Source organism: Macaca nemestrina, chromosome 10, assembly GCF_043159975.1.
Source record: "Macaca nemestrina isolate mMacNem1 chromosome 10, mMacNem.hap1, whole genome shotgun sequence".
In the NCBI taxonomy this organism is placed as follows: domain Eukaryota; kingdom Metazoa; phylum Chordata; class Mammalia; order Primates; family Cercopithecidae; genus Macaca; species Macaca nemestrina.
Window position 1 is genome coordinate 46,536,074 of NC_092134.1, and position 18,436 is coordinate 46,554,509.

Sequence of the window (18,436 nt, forward strand, 5' to 3'; positions counted from 1 at the left end):
TTGTCTGTTATTGGTGTATAGGAATGCTTGCGATTTTTGCACATTGATTTTGTATCCTGAGACTTTGCTGAAGTTGCTTATCAGCTGAAGGAGATTTTGGGCAAAATTGACAAATGGTATCTAATTAAACTAAAGAGCTTCTGAACAGCAAAAGAAACTACCATCGGAGTGAACAGGCAACCTACGGAATGGGAGAAAATTTTTACAATCTACCCATCTGACAAAGGGCTAATAGCCAGATTCTACAAAGAACTTAAACAAATTTGCAAGAAAAAAATCAAACAATCCCATGAAAAAGTGGGAAAAGGACATGAACAAACACTTCTCAAAAGAAGACATTCATGCAGCCAACAGACACATGAAAAAATGCTCATCATCACTGGCCATCAAAGAAATGCAACTCAAAACCACAATGAGATATCATCTCACACCAGTTAGAATGGCGATCATTAAAAAGTCAGAAAACAACAGGTGCTGGAGAGGATGTGGAAAAATAGGAACACTTTTACACTGTTGGTGGGACTGTAAACTAGTTCAACCGCTGTGGAAGACAGTGTCTTGATTCCTCAAGGATCTAGAACTAGAAATACCATTTGACCTAGCAATCCCATTACTGGGTATATACTCAAAGGATTATAAATCATGCTGCTATGAAGACACACACACATATGTTTATTGTGGCACTATTCACAATAGCAAACACTTGGAACCAACCCAAATGTCCATCAATGATAGACTGAATTAGGAAAATGTGGCACATATACACCATGGAATACTATGCAGCCATAGTATGTCCCTATAATGGATATGAACTCACGAAGCTGGAAACCATCATTCTGAGCAAATTATCGCAAGGACAGAAAACCAAACACCGCATGTTCTCACTCATAGGTGGGAATTGAACAATGAGAACGCTTGGACACAGGATGGGGAACATCACACCCCGGGGCCTGTTTTGGGGCAGGGGGAATGGGGAGGGATAGCACTAGGAGAAATACCTAATTTAAATGACGAGTTAATGGGTGCAGCACACCAACATGGCACATGTATACATATGTAACAAACCTGCACGTTGTGCACATGTACCCTGGAACTTAAAGTTAAAAAAATTAAGATATGAAGGAAATACAAATATATGTGAGAAGAGAATTCAGAAAAAGGGAACAACCAGAGCAAAGACCTTCAGGTGGTGTGTGACCTTAATGCAGTTTTGAAATTATAAAGGCAGAGTAGGCATTGACTGAGGACAAATGTTGTGGTAGATGAGGTCCATGAGGAGCAGAAAGTCAGACTATAAGTAAGTTTACAGAACAAATAGAATACTCTAGCATTTACTTTGAAAAGGAAAATGGTGATCAAGTAAAGCCTTTTCAGTAGAGTGGTATTGTGATCTGTCCTAAGTTTAATCAGGGTCACTGTGACTTCTTTATAAAATAGACTAAAAAGCAAAAGAAAAAGCAAGGAAAAAACAGAGAAATAGGTAGAAGTTTATTTTAAAAATTAGGTAAGAGTCAGTAATGACTTGGACTAGTGTACAAGCAAGAATAGGTGAGATATATTTTGAAAGAAGTGTTAGTAGTTTTTACTGAAGTTGTGTATGTGAGAGAAAAATAAAAGACTAATGGAAGGCTCATTTTTTTTTTAACTGGGCAACTGGAAGGAAATAATTGTTATTGACTGTGTTGGTGAAGACAAAATAGGAAATTTTAGGGGTGGATGTGAAGTTCTCTGTTTTTGACTTATTAAATTTTACATAACTAGCTCATGTACTTGTGCAAGTAAGTTTGGAGCTCAAAAAGGATTAGGAGCTGGAGACATAAATTTGAAAGGCAACAGGACTGGCAAGGAATTTGTCTTCGAAACTGGATGAAATCACTTAGCGGAATCAATATAGAGATAGGGTCCAAAGATTAAATCTTGAGGTAGCTTACAATTTAGGGGTTTTCTAGATGATTTAAGAAAAAAGTAGATTGAGGAAAAGCAGTCAGCAAAATAGAAGGAAAACCAGGCCTATGTGTTATTAGGAAAGAGGCCAAGTTAAAAAAAAAAAAAAGAAAAAAAAAGATATTTTAGTTTGCTAGACTCATCAATGGTGCCAATTGCTTTCGATAGGCCAAAAAAGGTGATCACTGAAAATTGACCATCGGACTTAATACTGTAGAAACTAATCTTAACAACAAAATGAGCAGTTATGCTGGAGCTGTGGGGATAAAAATTTGATGATAGTTGGCCCAAAAGAAAATAGGAAGAAAAATATTTAAGGAATCAAGCCTAGCAGCCATTTCAATGAGTTTTACTTTGTAAATAGAAGAGAAATGAGATAATAGCTGGAAGAGAAAGTGGACAAGATAATTTGTCTTTATAAAATTGGAAGTTTTTTTTTTAATAAAATTGCAAGCTAACCTGATGTTGATGGGCATGATCCAGTTGATGGGCAATATTTCATGGTTCAAGAGAGAGATGGGAAAATTACTAGAGCAATGCCCATGAGAAGGAAAGGGATAAAGTTATGTACACAATAGAAGGACTGTATTTACTTAGGGTCTAGTCCATGCTAATAAAATAAATTAGAATATTCAAGTATAAATGTGGGAAAGTGAATGTGAAGGGAGAGTTTGTAGAATTTGTCTTTTAAATGATTTTCTCTCTTCTGTGAAGTAGAGTGGTCACAGCAGAGAGTGGATAATTTTGAGGCAAGAGGCCATAGTACAAAAGAGTTCTTATAGGTACAGTAAAAAAGTGAATGAACTAGAATAATACAATGTGAGTTAGTGCCCGTGATCTTAAAGTAGAGTCAGTCCCGGTTGTTTGGTTTTCCCTGCAGGCTTGTTCACTGGTGGAGGTGCGGATGAATAGTATGTGGAGAAAAGTTTTCAATCATGGTTGGGGTGATTTAGTTAATATACTATACAAACATGATAGGAAACAATGTTGCATTAAGGAAGTGATTTTATAGTGATTAGCAATAAAATTTAAGCCGGATAATAAGGGAAGTATGAATGTTAGATGAGGAAGGAGACATAAAGAAAAGTGGTACGGGTTCAGTGGCTTCAAAAGATTCTTGGAGTTTGGTTCTAAGAGGGACTGAGCTGAAAAAATAGAAAATGATAAGACATGTTTGAAATTGGGTGTTAGGATAATAGTAATTGTTAGTAAGCCAACGGTGTGGCTTACTGTAAAGTCATGGGTATGATGACAGAAGTTAGTTTTGGAGTTAAAATGGGGACCAAGATGATTGAGAAGAAAAATGGAGAAGTTAGATCTTGAACTTTGAATTCATTACCATAGAAGTAGTTTTGGAGAGAGTTACAATAAGTCAAGGGCTAAGATTATCAAAGAACAAAGCAAGGAGACTTTTGATGACAGCAACAGAGAGAGGCTTTTTTATAGAAAAGGTAAAGATAATTGTATGAATATCTCTTCAGGGTGATGAATACAAAAAGACACTTACTCCACTTTGGGTAAAAACATATAAAGTATGCAGAAGAAAGGTTATCATTGGAAAACAACCAGGTTTAAGTTAGAGCAAGTCAGTGTGACAGACATTCAAGGAAGAGATTAAGGATGTAGTTGATTTTGCTAATAACTGAACTTAAGAGAAAAACATGTAGGTGGTGGGAGGATGAACAGTCAGTTTCAGAAGAGATCTTGGAGTAGGATGAGATTTCAAAGATTATATGATCTAATCTTTTGTATCTCAAGATACAAAATAACTTCTTTGCGATATAACTAATATTTTGTCTTTATTTGAATATATTTCCTGTGACTGCCTTCTTACAAGGCAGCCCATTCAAAGAAATGACACATTTTTCCATGTTTACAAATACTTCCATTGACCCCAAAATGAAACAGAAATCTATCCATCACAGATTCTTCATGATTATGATTCTCCCTTGCTTCCTTGCACTCCTCCCAGGCAATTATTTCTGCTCAGCTTTAACCATCAGATTTGAACTGTCTGGCTTCCGTGCCTACCTCCCCCTTTCCTTTCTGATGTGGAGTGTTTACAAATTTTCCAGTTACTTCTTTTAACTCATTGATGGTTTCATCAACTGAAATCATCAACTTAACAGCTACCATCATCACAAACAATTTCTACAAGGAGAGGCCCAACTCACTGAACCTCTCTCAGGATTAGTCATCTCCCTAACACTTTCACACTCTTTCTTCACACACAGCTTCTCTTCATTTTTGCATAATATTTACTATTACTGTGTTTAAAATATTCTTGACTTCCTTGTTCTAATCTCACATTCATCAGGCAAGATGGAAACCCTGGATAAAATCCCTGAATAGCAAAGCATCCTCCAGTAGATTGGATTCTCTATAGTTCATGTTCAGCAATCTCAATCTCAATCGGTCTTTCCAAAATACACACAAAAAAATCATGTTTCTTCAGCAAGTTTATTCGACCAAGATCCACAATTAAATAACATCTTATACACACTATTTAAATGTTTTCCTACTCCTTTCCTCCCTCTATTAATCTCAGTAGATTATTTCACTTCTTACCAGAACAAATACAGCAGATGGTAACCACATAATCTTTTTGCTACCATATGTAAGAACTGACCTGCTGCCTCTCTGTCTCATCAGGTCAGGCTACTGTATAATAAAATACTACATATTTAGTGACTTCAACAACAATCATTTATTTCTCACAATTCCAGGACTGGAAAGTCCAAGATCAAGGCTCTGACAGATCTGGTTTGTGGTGAGGGCACTCTTCCTGATTTGCAGATGACGGTCTTCTTTTGTATCCTCATGTGGTACAGGGCAGAGAGAGGGGAAGCAAACTCTCTTGGGTCTCTTTGTATGGGGGTTATTAATCTTACTCTAGTGGGCACCACCTGATAACATAATTACTTATCAAAGGCTCTAGGGCTTAGGATTTCTATACATGAATTTTGAGAGGAGGCACAAATATTTAGCTCATACTATGCCCCTTTCCATTACAATGAAGGACACACTGCTCCAATTCAAGTTCAGCCCCTGCACATACATTCCCCTCTACTCCCATTGTTTTTAGCTGTTTTTGTTCCTGAGTCTTCAACATCTTAATTTCTGTCACTGTCTCCTTCTGATCAAATATGATCTCGTATCCCTAATCTTAAATAAAACGTAGCATGCTTTGTCTTGACCTCATATCTCTTGTTAGCTATTATTTTTAATTTGTCTTTTTATTTCAATCTCCCTTCATAACTAGCTTTTAACAATAGGTTTTATTTTCTTTTTTATAAATGCAACTTAAACTTTCTCAACTTTCATTTAATTTTGCCACACTAGAGTTCTGATTCTATGTCACCAATTATTAATTTGTTGCCAGATCCTACATACTCCCATCCTACCTTAGCTGTCAGCAGTATTTTACAGAATTGACCACAACATTTTTCTTGAGAGACTAGCCTCTTGATCTCCACGTGTAGTGGATACATATTTCGTAAAATTCAAGTGAACACAATATGTAATTCTCTTTATTTTAATTTCATTAGATTTTTCATAACCAGAATTGTCTTCTAACTGCATTCCCATTTTGCTTGGAGGCAGAAAAAATTAACTGAATCAATTCCAAGTAAATTCAAAGGCTTTAAAGATTTCTCAGGTATTTCGGGTTTTAATTCAGTAAAATCAAAATTGTCTCCCCCCTTTCTTCCTTGCTTTTTGGATTGGTTTAACTTCTGGAAAGTTCATACGGTACAATTATATTAGATGGTGTGGCATCTGGGAATCAGCCTTCTATTGTCCTATACTGACATCTATTGCGATGTACAATCATGTCTCACATACCCACCACATTGGCATCTCTTGAGGTTTCTGTATTTCCACCTGGTTTCTTGACATACATTTTACATTACTCTTTGTTATAATGTCTTCTTATCACAACCACAGACCATTTCAACATCTGCTTGCTTTCTCTCAGCCACATTTTTTTCCTCTCTCTCTTGTTACTCCGGGATCATAGGATACTTGGTATGGCTGCCTTGTGCCTTCCCCTTCTTTAGCAACAAAAATACATCTTAACCCTTTTCATTGGGTTATAGGGGAATTCTAAAAGCATAATTCTTTACACTGTTCCAAAAATAATTAAGGGCAAATGCGTTATTTTTAGATTTCCAAACTATTCTGTGGGTTCTGTCAAAATCTCATGTACTTCTCAATGATAGCAGAAAATACGATGAAAAGGCCCTCTTCTTAGATCCCATCAGCTTTTAAATATTGCTCTCTAATGCATTTTTCAACCTTTCTCTATACTGGATAGAGTAATTATCCTTTAGTGATAATGAGACGGAAAGAGTGATTTAATTTTTCATTCTTCCAAATTTTTGTCTATTATGTCAGTAACAGAGCTTTTACTAAAATGAAAAAAAAAAAAAAAAAAAACAAGAGTGTTCACATCTCTGCTCTGTACTTTCACTTAATTACAGCTGGCTGCGCTGGGGGAAAAGGATCACATATTAAAAATTAAACTATTTGATGACAATTAGTGGGAGAAACTTACCTTTCTGCAGTACGGCAGAATGGTTAATCTCATCTTTTTTTTTTTCCCCTGGAGAAAATAAACAAAACATAAATGCTGAATATGTTAAAACAGGGGTCTCCAAACCCTGGGTCACAGATCAATACCAGTCCATGGCCTGTTAGGAACCAGGCCACGCAACAGGACCTGAGTGGCCAGAGAGCAAGATAAACTTTATCTGTATTTACAGCTGCTCCCCATCAGTGCATTACCACCTGAGCCCCGCCTCCTGTGAGATCAGCCTTGGCATTAGATTCTCTTAGGAGTCCGAACTCTTGTGAACTGCACATGCAAGTGATATAGGTTGCAAACGCCTTATGAGAATCTAATGCCTGATGATCTGTCACTGTCTCCCATCACCCCCAGATGGGACTATCTAGTGGCAGGAAAAGAAGCTCAGGGCTCCCAGTGATTCTACATTATGGTGAGTTACATAATTATTTCATTATGTATTACAATGTAATAATAATAGAAAGAAAGTGTGCAGCAAATGTAACTCACTTGAAACATCCTGAAACCATATGCCTCCACCCCTGGTCTGTGAAAAAATTGTTTTCCACGAAACCAGTCCCTGCTGCCAAAAAGGTTGGGTACTGTCGTAGTAAAATATTCAAATGCATTGATGAACTAAATAGAAAATAAAAAGTATTCCAAGACATAATTAAATTAAAGGATAAAATGAAAGTGACAAGCAGATTGCTGATACTGGTTTCCACCTTGAAAGCCATGGCACATTCTAGTAAACTTGAGTTTTTGTTTTCATAGATTTTCAAAGCAGAGGGTAAAGGGAGAAAGTGTCCAGTGGTGATTGAAAACAGAAAATCAAAAACATAATCCCAGCATAAACCTGGGCTCTCTAAATGGCCTAGCCCCTCCGTGTAAGTGTAAAACAGGAATAAATGTCCACTCATTCAGGGTTTTATAAGGAGCTATACCTATCTTGACTTCTAGTCCTAAATGAAGGGGAAAAAATAATGCTTCTAGCTAAAAAAACAGCCTTTATGTTGGATGGCAGCCTGAATTTCCTCAAATTGTGTGATGTGAAAACTTTAATGCAATACTACAGTTTAAAGTGCATCTGGGTTGGTATAGCCCCCAGGCACCTAGCAGAAACAATTGCAATTATTTTTCCCAAAAGAACTTGTCTTCAGTCACCACAAGCAATTATCACAAGCAAAAATTTAGAAATATAAATTTGTACTAACAAAAAATCACAAAATACCTAAGGAAATAAAGTGCCACAAGCTGGAGCCTCCAAATATGGGAACAGAATAACATAACTAAAAAGCAAATATACTTCACAGGTTACAACAATAAACAAAGGTACTGGAAAAATATAAGAAAAGAGCAAAAGAATTTTAAAGAGACTAAGATGATTCAACAAAAGACTCAAGAGAATGGCTTGATATTGAAAATTACTATTTTAGGTCAGTGTCCCTGGAAATAGACTCTTAAATATGGATTAACATGCAAGAAATTTATTTGGGTATATTATCAGAGAAAACCACCATGAAGGGAGTAAGAAAAGCTGGATTGGGCAGAAGGCAAGGGAGATGCAATTGCAATAGAATCTTCAGTTGATAATATCATAAGCTCTGAAGTTAATCACTCCTAAAACTACTACTAAAAACCAGACATATTTTTAGTGTCTCTATTATACAGAACAGCTACCACCCCACAGACTGAATACAATAGTTACAAGGGAAACATGAGATAACAGGCTTAAAATTTCTTTAAGAATTCTAAAAGTTCTATACAAATGGGTTATTTTGACATCTACACAGGAATCAAAAGAACAGCCACTGGAATCAGATAATCTTACTTCACTGCTGCCTTTGACACTCACTAGCTAGTTGACCAAAAGCAAATTACTGTCTCTCTGTGACCAGTTTTTTCATGTCTAAAGTGGCATTAATGATAGCTGCTTCATAGAAGTACTGTGGAGGATTAAATAAAGTGAACACATCTGAAGAGTAAGCACAACATCTATTATATAACAATAGTTTGTTAATAGCTGTTATAATAAAAATATTTTTTAAATGGGAGAGGAAGATCATAATCCTTAATTTAGATTCTGCCTTAAATTGTCTTATATTTACTTTGATATCCTCTTTAACCCACAGTCATGTGCAGAACTTAATTCCTACTCCAAAAACACAACAGTATTTTACTGGAAATTTACGTTTAATGATATCTATGAATTATGCAATAGCAGGAGATCCTTGGCTCTTTTTCTGGCTCTTTGTATGAATTTATGGTATTAAAAATTGCTCATCTGATCTTTTTATGTCAATATATCACATGTTTAGACAGAGACACTATTTCTGGGGTATTTTAGAATACGTTCAAGCTGATTCCTTTTATCCTACAAATACACTGACAAAACAACAGCTTATAGCGTTGAGATTTGTATTGGCAGAAGCATTTGCTGTTAATCAAATAACTCTGTAGCATATTTGTACATGTTTTTTCATCTGTGCCTTGAAAAAGATGATATGACTTTATCCCTGTTTTTCCTTTTTATTTCCTACCCTTAGAACAAATTGAGGTGCAGTTTCTTAATTTGATAAATTCCCTTTTCTCTGGCCCTTTGAAAACAGTAAAATTACTGCTAACTTTAATCTATCAAGTAGCAGTTGGCATAAACATTATATGGAATCCAATCTACAAGCTGATTTCTTTACAGTGATAAACAAATACTTTGTTTTATTTATGTTTGACCAGATTTATTTGGCTCTTCTTTAATGAAAATCTAGGGCTATTTGGCTCCTACGATAAGCTGTCAAGAAGAAAAATCCCTGCTGTAATGTCAATTTGCGATGCTTGTGGTTCAAAGGGTATTTACAGCACATGATTTATTCTTCCATCACCTAAGATTTTAAAAAGAAACTATACCATGATTAATATCAAAAAAAATGAGAAGTGATTTATTTTTACAACTTTGTCTTGAACAGTATAAAGCATGTTATTTCTGATGGTGCCTATTAGGAACAAAAGCAATCGAAGTTTGTATAAACATTTTAAATCTCCCATTAAAAAGTCAACACCTTAGAAAAAACTGGAACAGATACTCTACTCCCATCTTGGGGAATGATTTCATAGATATTAGCTGAACTGTTGTACAACATTTTTTCAGGACTTTTGTTATGAGAATGTGTCCATTCTTCAAATGCATATCATCCTTTTAACACTAATTGTTTCCACAGTTATTTTTTGTTTTTATATTTAATATATATGCATATAAATTTGACAAAAATAACTTAGTTAAAACAAAAATTAAATAACATTTAAATAGCTCATAAATTTCAAATGCCCTCTCAATTTTGGTAAATAACTTATAGCAGTTCTTAGCATCAACCTAGGAAAATCTTCAGAATTAATCTCCCAGTAATTCACTCATTATTCATTATTCTATTCAGAATCAAATCTTTTACACCCGCCTTCAGTGAAGGAAGTGCTTGGCTTTATTAGTTAAAAAAGTTTATTTCCTTTTTTCTAATTTTTATTTTTTTTAAATTTTTTGTGGATACATAGGAGGTGTGTATCTTTGTGGGTTACATGAGATATTTTGATACAGGCAGGCAATGCGTAATAATCACACCAGGGTACCTGGGGTATCCATCACCTCAAGCATTTATCCTTTGTGTTACAAACAATTAAATGATACTCTTCTACTTATTTTAAATATACAATTAAATGATTTTTGTCTATACTTACCCTGTTTTGCTAGCAAATGTAATAGAATCTATCATTGAAATTCTCATGGAACATCAATTCTCCTTACAATCTTTTATGTGTTTTCTTTTTTTATTTTATTTTATATTTTATTTTATTTTATTTTATTTTTTGAGATGGAGTCTCACTCTGTCGCCCAGGCTGGAGTGCAGTGGCCAGATCTCAGCTCGCTGCAAGCTCCCACTCCCGGGTTTACGCCATTCTCCTGCCTCAGCCTCCTGAGTAGCTGGGACTACAGGTGCCCGCCACCTCGCCCGGCTAGTTTTTAGTATTTTTTTTTAATTATTTTTTATTATTACACTTTAAGTTCTAGGGTACATGTGCATAACGTGCAGGTTTGTTACATATGTATACTTGTGCCATGTTGCTGTGCTGCACCCATCAACTCGTCAGCACCTATCAACTCGTCATTTACATCAGGTATAACTCCCAATGCAATCCCTCCCCCCTCCCCCCTCCCCATGATAGGCCCCGGTGTGTGATGTTCCCCTTCCCGAGTCCAAGTGATCTCATTGTTCAGTTCCCACCTATGAGTGAGAACATGCGGTGTTTGGTTTTCTGTTCTTGTGATAGTTTGCTAAGAATAATGGTTTCCAGCTGCATCCATGTCCCTACAAAGGACACAAACTCATCCAAAATCACTTTAGCTTTGTTATGTTTTAACTATAAAACCTTATTTATCAAGAGTTATAGTTAAGTACAGAATTATTCTATTACTAGAAAGCTACATGTGAATTAATTTATTCTTAGTCTTTTATTATAAGCATATAATCATTAAATAAGTAGATGCATTTGAATTGATATTGAAAGGCATCTAGGATATAATGCTAAGACAAAAAATAAGTTAGAAAACACTGTATTTTCATAATTATGTAGTGGTATCTATACATAGATTTGTACGCTAGATGATAATGTTAAAACACATTGGTATGTAAAAAGAAAAAAGTGTGGCATAATATGCAGCCAACTCAATAGTAGTGAGTGGGAGTATAATAAATATTCATTTCTTTTGAGACAGAGTTTCACTCTGTCACCCAGGCTGGAGGGCAGTGATGAGATCTTGGCTCACTGCAACCTCCGCCTCCTGGGTTCAAGCGATTCTCCTGCCTCAGCTTCCCAAGCAGTTGGGACTACAGGTGCTCACCACCATTCCAGGCTAATTTTTGTATTTTCATTAGAGATGAGGTTTTGCCATCTTGGCCAGGCTGGTCTCAAACCCCTGACCTCAGGTAATTCACCAGCCTCGGACTCCCAAAGTGCTGGGATTACAGGCGTGTGCCACCGCGACCAGCCAAATATTCATTTTTTACATCTTTGTATCTTACACATCTTTGTGTTTTTCTTTAATAGCCAACATTTCTACAATAAGACATGGGAAGAAGACAGGCATGTAGACTCAAATATTAATAATGAATAACTCCACAAGGTAGAATTATAAATGACCTTGATTTTCTTACTTCTTGACTATATTTTAAAATCTATGTTCATAACAAGGGTTATTAATTTATGTGATACCAGGTAGAATCATTTTGGTGGATTGATATTTAAAAACTTTTCTCATTTATTGCATAAACACATCTCCTCATAGACTTTTTCTGTGGAAATATGATCTTATAAATATAGTTAACTTTTATCTGAATAAAATTTATTTATCAATAAACAATCTTAATTGCATGAGCATTGTTAAATCACCAAAGTAAATCTGGTACATCACAACTAAGTTATTACTTGGCCTTCTCAAAAGCTTCTTCAGTTAAATTGCATGAGGATTGAGAATTAAGTGAGTTTTTGTTTGTTTCTTTTTTTTGTTCTGGTGGTCATATCACTACTTTTGTGTAAAGTTGTAAGTAATGGCAGTGAATAACAACATAGATCTTTTCATATATAATATTATAGAAGTACATTATAAACAATCATTTCCATATATATGAAATAATGAAAATATTAAAAAGTTTTAAAAAATATTCTGTAAGCCCTTGTTTTAGATTACTTCTTCCTTTGTTTCAATAACATGCTTTAATAATCACTCTTTCTTATGAACTATGTGAACATGTAGATTTTATTGTTTTTAAATTTTTGTATCATTAAGTATGCATACTTTATTTCCTAATAATCCTCTCAAGTGTTTTACTATTAATATCTTTTTTTTAACTTGTGGCTTTTCTTTGCCTCTTCAATCCTCTCTAGCAATATTTAAGATCTCTGATAGCTAATGGTAAATCTGAGAACATTTCCTGGATTCAAGCCAATCATAACATCTTTAAATAATATTTATATATTGCAAACTTGCCAGCTACTTACCAGGGCATAACAAAAGATAAATATATACTCCTCTACTACCACCACTAAAAGAAGCCAAGTCAGCTGACTGCTAGTGACCTAATTTTTACATGGCTGTTTATAATTCTCATCATCATATTATAGCAATATGATTTATTAATCCTTCTGGCATTTTTCTCCTTGACAGCTTCTCAGCTGCTGTTACATTCTACTTGGATGGGTAAGTACTATATACGATTTTAAAACTGCACATCAAGTTTTATATGTCGAGACTGTATTTGCTTTAAACACTTAGTGTCAACTAAGGTGGAATAATTTGGATTTAACAATATAAAAGATAAAAATTGTTGTCAAGGGCTCAACATAGATGAGAATGAAGATAACATACATTTGAAGATGTCATTACAATAGAGCCTTTCAATATGTTTAACTTAGGGTGGGTTAAAATATAACTCACATCTTAGTTTTTAAAGGCCATAAGATTTTACTTAAAATGGAAAATACACTTTTAAGTCCTCTGCAGACACTTAGGTGTATTCAAATACTTCTGTACAGAAGAAATATTTTTGCTATGATATCTAAAAATTTACACCTTTGTGAATAACACCTCTACGTTTTCAAATTAATTTTAAATTGTCAATAATTAGCTATAATCACCAATACAGGTGATGCTTATTTATCTTTATATGTAACAGCTACATTTTATTTAATTACAGTAAAATTTGATTTGATGTTGCATGCATATTAAGCACAAACAATAAGAACAGGGCAAAAACTATTAGAAAGGAGTATGCACATATTAACAAACACCCAATTAATAATTCACTACAGTTGTACTCTAAACAATGTTGTGTTGCTAGAATGTATGACAAAGAAAGGAGAAACATTTAGATTGTATGGTTCCCTGTGTCCAGTAAAACAAATCAACCATTTTTGCTTAATGTGAATAGACACATTTCTTCATGCCAGTGAATAAGAAGGAGTTTAGGCATATAAAATATATTAAGTAATATTGTATTGTCAACCACAGATTTACACAACAATGTTTTTCAAATGGACAATTTACATTTTTGGATCTCTCTTGGATCTGTCACCTGCATATTGACTTTCCAACTCTATAAATTTATGCCTTAAGTTAGAGAAACGTTTGTTGTAGGAAATAAAGATAATGTGGATTCACGTGACTTCTTTATGACCTAGTTTAAATTTTTTTTCTTAAATGTTAAGAGGAAGATATAGCTATATTTTGGACATTATCTTGCTCAAATCTCCAATGTTTTAAACTGTCTTTTGTCAAATGATAGAGGATGTTTCTGTTGTAATTATCTGAATTTTTGAGATGAGCATTTGAAGGAGCTCCGGTTGCAATTGGAAATGATCCATAATCTTTAGACACTGAACATTCTTCTGTGAAGAAATTTGAAGTGTGGTTGTGTATTTTCTCTAGTATTCATATTATATTTATTTTAGAGATAAAGCAGTTAATTCCTAAAAGTCTAGGAAAAATGCAACCGTAATGCAACTTAGAATCTTTTCCACATTTGGAAAGGTTGTTTGAAAAGCCAGAATTCTTCAGCATCTTACTATAAAGTCGTAATTTGCGTCTGCCGTATTTCAACCACAAATGTGACAACAGCAAGGTTGTATACAGAATAAAAAGGGGGCGCTGGGCTAGGCGCGTTGTCTCACGCCTGTAATCCTAGCACTTTGAGAGGCCAAGGCAGGCAGATTGCGTGAGCTCAGGAGTTCAAGACCAGCCAAGACAACACGGTGAAACCCTGTCTCTACTGAAGTACAAAAGAAATTAGCCAGGTGAGGCAGCGTGCGCCTGAAATCCCAGATACTCAGGAGGGTGAGGCGGGGAATTGCTTGAACCCGGGAGGCGGAGGTTTCAGTGAGCCGAGATCGCCCACTATACTCCTGCCTGGGTGACAGAAGAGGACTCTGTTTCTACAAAGGGGAAAAAAAAAGAAAAGAAAGAAAAAAGAAAAAAAAAAATGGCAGGGTGCGCTGATGATTTTAGCCTCCGTATTTATCCAGTTTTTGTGTCTTTAATCTTGTCTGATCTGACTCAAAATCATTGTCACTTACACCCAAGTTGTTTAAGGATAAGGATGTGATATTCTTCACTGAGATTCAGAGAACTGGCACGTAACTAACAGATAACCAATTAAGTAACAATTGTCACACGGCTCCTTGGTCATTAAAAATTGGGGAAAAGGAGGAAAATCTGGTGTACTCTAGCTTCTAAGGAAGTCAATTCCTCAGTTTAAGTCTTTTCTTTTACAGCATATAATAAATCAAATAAAGTGCAAGGCAATTCCATGATATTCAGATATTTCGACTTTTAAAACACTATTTGTTAAGCTATTAATCACTGTGAAAGATCTTATTAAATTTGGGTGATGTTGATTATTTATTTTAAACAGACAGATAAAGTTTTATGTATTGTGTAAAACATGATGTTTCAAAGTACTTATACATTGTGAAATGGCTGAATCTAGCTAGTTAAAAAAAAAGCATTACCTCATATAGTTATCATTTTTGTCATAAGAACGCTTAACATCTGCTTTCAGCGCAGAAGTACAGAGTAGCATGGTGGTTACTAAAGGCTGGCCTGGTTGGGGTGCAGTGATGTTGGGAAAATGTTGGTCAAAGGATGAAAAGTTAGAGTTAGATAGGAAGAATAAGTTCAAGAGATAATGTTGATTTTTAAGCTTTCAGTAAATTAACAAATAATTTATGTTGACATTGTAACATGACATTTCACCAATATCAAAGACTATCTTTCATACGTAGCACATCTTATTTTCCTTTTGAACATCACATGAATAAACTAATATGTCACTCCAGCTACTGCATGTATTATGTAGAAGCTCAGGTAGTTATTAATAGTTATTTTTAGTGGAAAAAATATAATAAGCTATACATAATGCTGCTGTTTAAATCCCCCATATATTATGGTAGGCCAGAAGAGGTGGGGGTCCCAAAAGGTGGCTCTGCAAGTAATAACAACAAATTTAAAGCATTGGATGACCCGGTTTTTGAAGCACTTGTTATTGAGCAAAAATCAGTTTCAGAAAATTATTAGAGATGCCTATAATTTTATCAAAGACCAATGGCATCATTAAAGCATTACAATTTGGGGAGAAACAACAGTGCTGAGGAGGTCACTAAATAGGTGTATGCATCCTGAAGTCAAGAATTTAAAAGAATGATTGAGTGCTGGAGTGCTCATTTGCCATAAACTATTTTGAACCTCGTATCGAACAAATACACGTTCAAATTAAGGAAAAACTTTGCTTTCCTATTTTAATTGTTAGCTAAACAAGAAAAGACTTACACATGCACAATTTGCAAACACATAATTTCGGAAAACTTTTCAGAGAGGAACAATTTAATTACATGCTTTTTGCATATTTACCAATGAAACTTAAGGCAGTTGTTACATTTTATTTGTATTACAACCTCCAGATAACTGAAAAATGTTACAATAGCACTTTAACGTTTTAATTGAAATATTTTAAAAATTAAACTTTTAGAAAAAAATGATAAAGAAAAGGAGACTCTCTTTCAGGGGTTGACTCGTGTCACCCCAAACTCATGTATTTAGTTCCCCAATGCTGTAGAATGTAACCTTATTGGGAAATAGTGTCTTTACAGAGGTATTTGAGTTAAAATGAGGTCATAAGAATGAGCCCTTGTTCAATATAATAGGTACTTATTAAAAGGGGAAATTCGGAGATACAGACTCACACAGAGGGAAGACAATGTAAAGAAACACAGCAAGAAGATGGCCAACTATAGCCAAAGAGCCCCTGAGTCTACCAAAACCAGAAGACAGGCCTGAAACTGATCCTTTCCTGCAGCCTTCAAAGGGACATCTTGATTTCAAATTTCTGTCCTCCAGAATTGTGAGACAATAAATTTCGGATGTTTTTAGCCAATCCGTTTGTGGCACTATGTTTTGGCAGCCCTAGAAAACGAATGCATTATCTTAACAAATGTTTATTGTCTAAGATAGACATTTCATTTCCATAACATCCACAGTGGCTTAGGGAATTTATGTAGGAAGTCATACACTGTAATTATCTACTTATAAATTTCTGAGGAACAGTGATGAAACTAGCAACATTAGTTGTTTGATATTCTTTTTTATTATTATTATTATACTTTAAGTTCTAGGGTACATGTGCACAACATGCAGGTTTGTTACATATGTATACAATGTGCCATGTTGGTGTGCTGCACCTGTTAACTCGTCATTTACATTAGGTATATCTCCTAATGCTATCCCTCCCCCCTCCCCCCACCCCACGACAGGTCCCGGTGTGTGATATTCCCCACCCTGTGTCCAAGTGTTCTCATTGTTCGATTCCCACCTATGAGTGAGAACATGCTGTGTTTGGTTTCCTAGTTGTTTGATATTCTTAAAATCCAGAGTAGTAAGAGACAACGTTGGTAGTCAATTGATATAAAATTACTGAATTAATGTTGTGTGATATGGCTATCAGAGTATAAAATAGTTGTACAGATTTGAACATGAATTCAAACCCAGTATTGCACATATGTCTCTATATTCTTCTCAAGAAACACAAATAATTAGCAGGACAACACCTGGGTTTAGCATTAGAATGTGATGGATCTATATTTTCCATATGAATACCATATGCTCCCTACTAAAATATCTCAGATAATTTTATATATACCAGTTAGTAAGGACCCAGTTTCCATCCCTTTATAACCTCCAAAACCAGAATGAGGAATGGACATTTGACCTATAGTTAATTTTTGAAGTGTGTGAATAAACCAAATTAGGTCTTTTGTTTTTATTTGCTACTCCGAGGGAGCAGAGTAAAGCAATGCTGAGATATGAATAGAGATGTAGAGTCTTTTAGTAATAACGCCAATATATTCTGCTTTAACAAAAGCTCTGTTATTATTTTATGATTGACACTTGATAAATCTCTTAAAAACTATTGACTTGGCAGGATGTGTTACTTTGGGATCTCCAGGTCATTCTTTGAGGTGGTTTTCATAGTGTGCTATGTGTTCACAAAATGTATTGAGCTAGGGGAAAATAAAGCATTTATATATACGTGTGTGTGTGTGTGTGTGTGTGTGTGTGTGTGTGTGTATTTTACAATGTTTGCATGTTTACTTTTTCAGCACGTTGGTTCATTATCAAGAAAAGGTCCCACAACAGAATTATAAATTTTCAGTCTTTTGTTGGCGTCTATGGGATGGACCTCAACTTTGGATGCTTAACTGCTGTAAGGACACTGGCTCTGTTTTACTCTGTCCTTTAGGATCTTTGGAAAAAGATGCATGCTCAGAGTCTTCTCTGGCCTGTAGCAATGCTACAGTTCCCTCTTTCAGTTTGCTTCCTGCTTTCTTCCTGTCATGGACAGTTAACAATGCCTTCCCTCCTGCTGTCATCCTCATTTCTCTAGTTCTTGAGCTCACTAGTGGGAGAACAGAACCATTACTAAAAGATGACTGGAAAGTGCTAAAGTGCTCACCCAGCCATAGCATTCTTCTATTTACTGTCCTTGTTATTTATGTTGATATTTGCTTAATCTAAGTAAGATGTAAGAGTTTGACATATGGGGTGATATAGCAACACCAGGGAAATAAATATTATCCACAGTTCTATCATAATGGAATGGCATGAGATTAATAATACCTGGGCTAAGCATTCTACCCACATCAAATATCACAATCACAGATTTGAATATATTCCTTTAAAATGCACAGTATTAGATTTCATTGAAGCATGGCATGCTACATAAAGAGACTTAAACAATCAGGGACCCAGTTTGAACCCTCTGGCAAACCACATGTGTTCTTTTGTTCAATCTTATGTTATATAAAGCCTTATGGTCACTTTAAGGCAAAAGCAGT

At 35.1% G+C, this 18,436-nt stretch overlaps 1 protein-coding gene across 4 annotated transcripts in view; it reads left to right on the forward strand.

Moving 5' to 3' along the window:
• Window positions 1-18,436, forward strand: part of LOC105473258 (MGAT4 family member C) — a 935,225-nt gene that overhangs the window by 100,170 nt on the left and 816,619 nt on the right. For 3 of the 4 annotated variants that reach the window (XM_071071338.1, XM_071071335.1, XM_071071336.1), the window contains exon 2: window positions 12,720-12,752. The exons of the other annotated variant lie outside the window; for it this stretch is intronic. The gene's annotated coding sequence lies outside the window, so the exon portion shown is untranslated. The remainder of the gene's footprint in view (window positions 1-12,719; window positions 12,753-18,436) is intronic. 4 annotated transcript variants of the gene reach the window in all.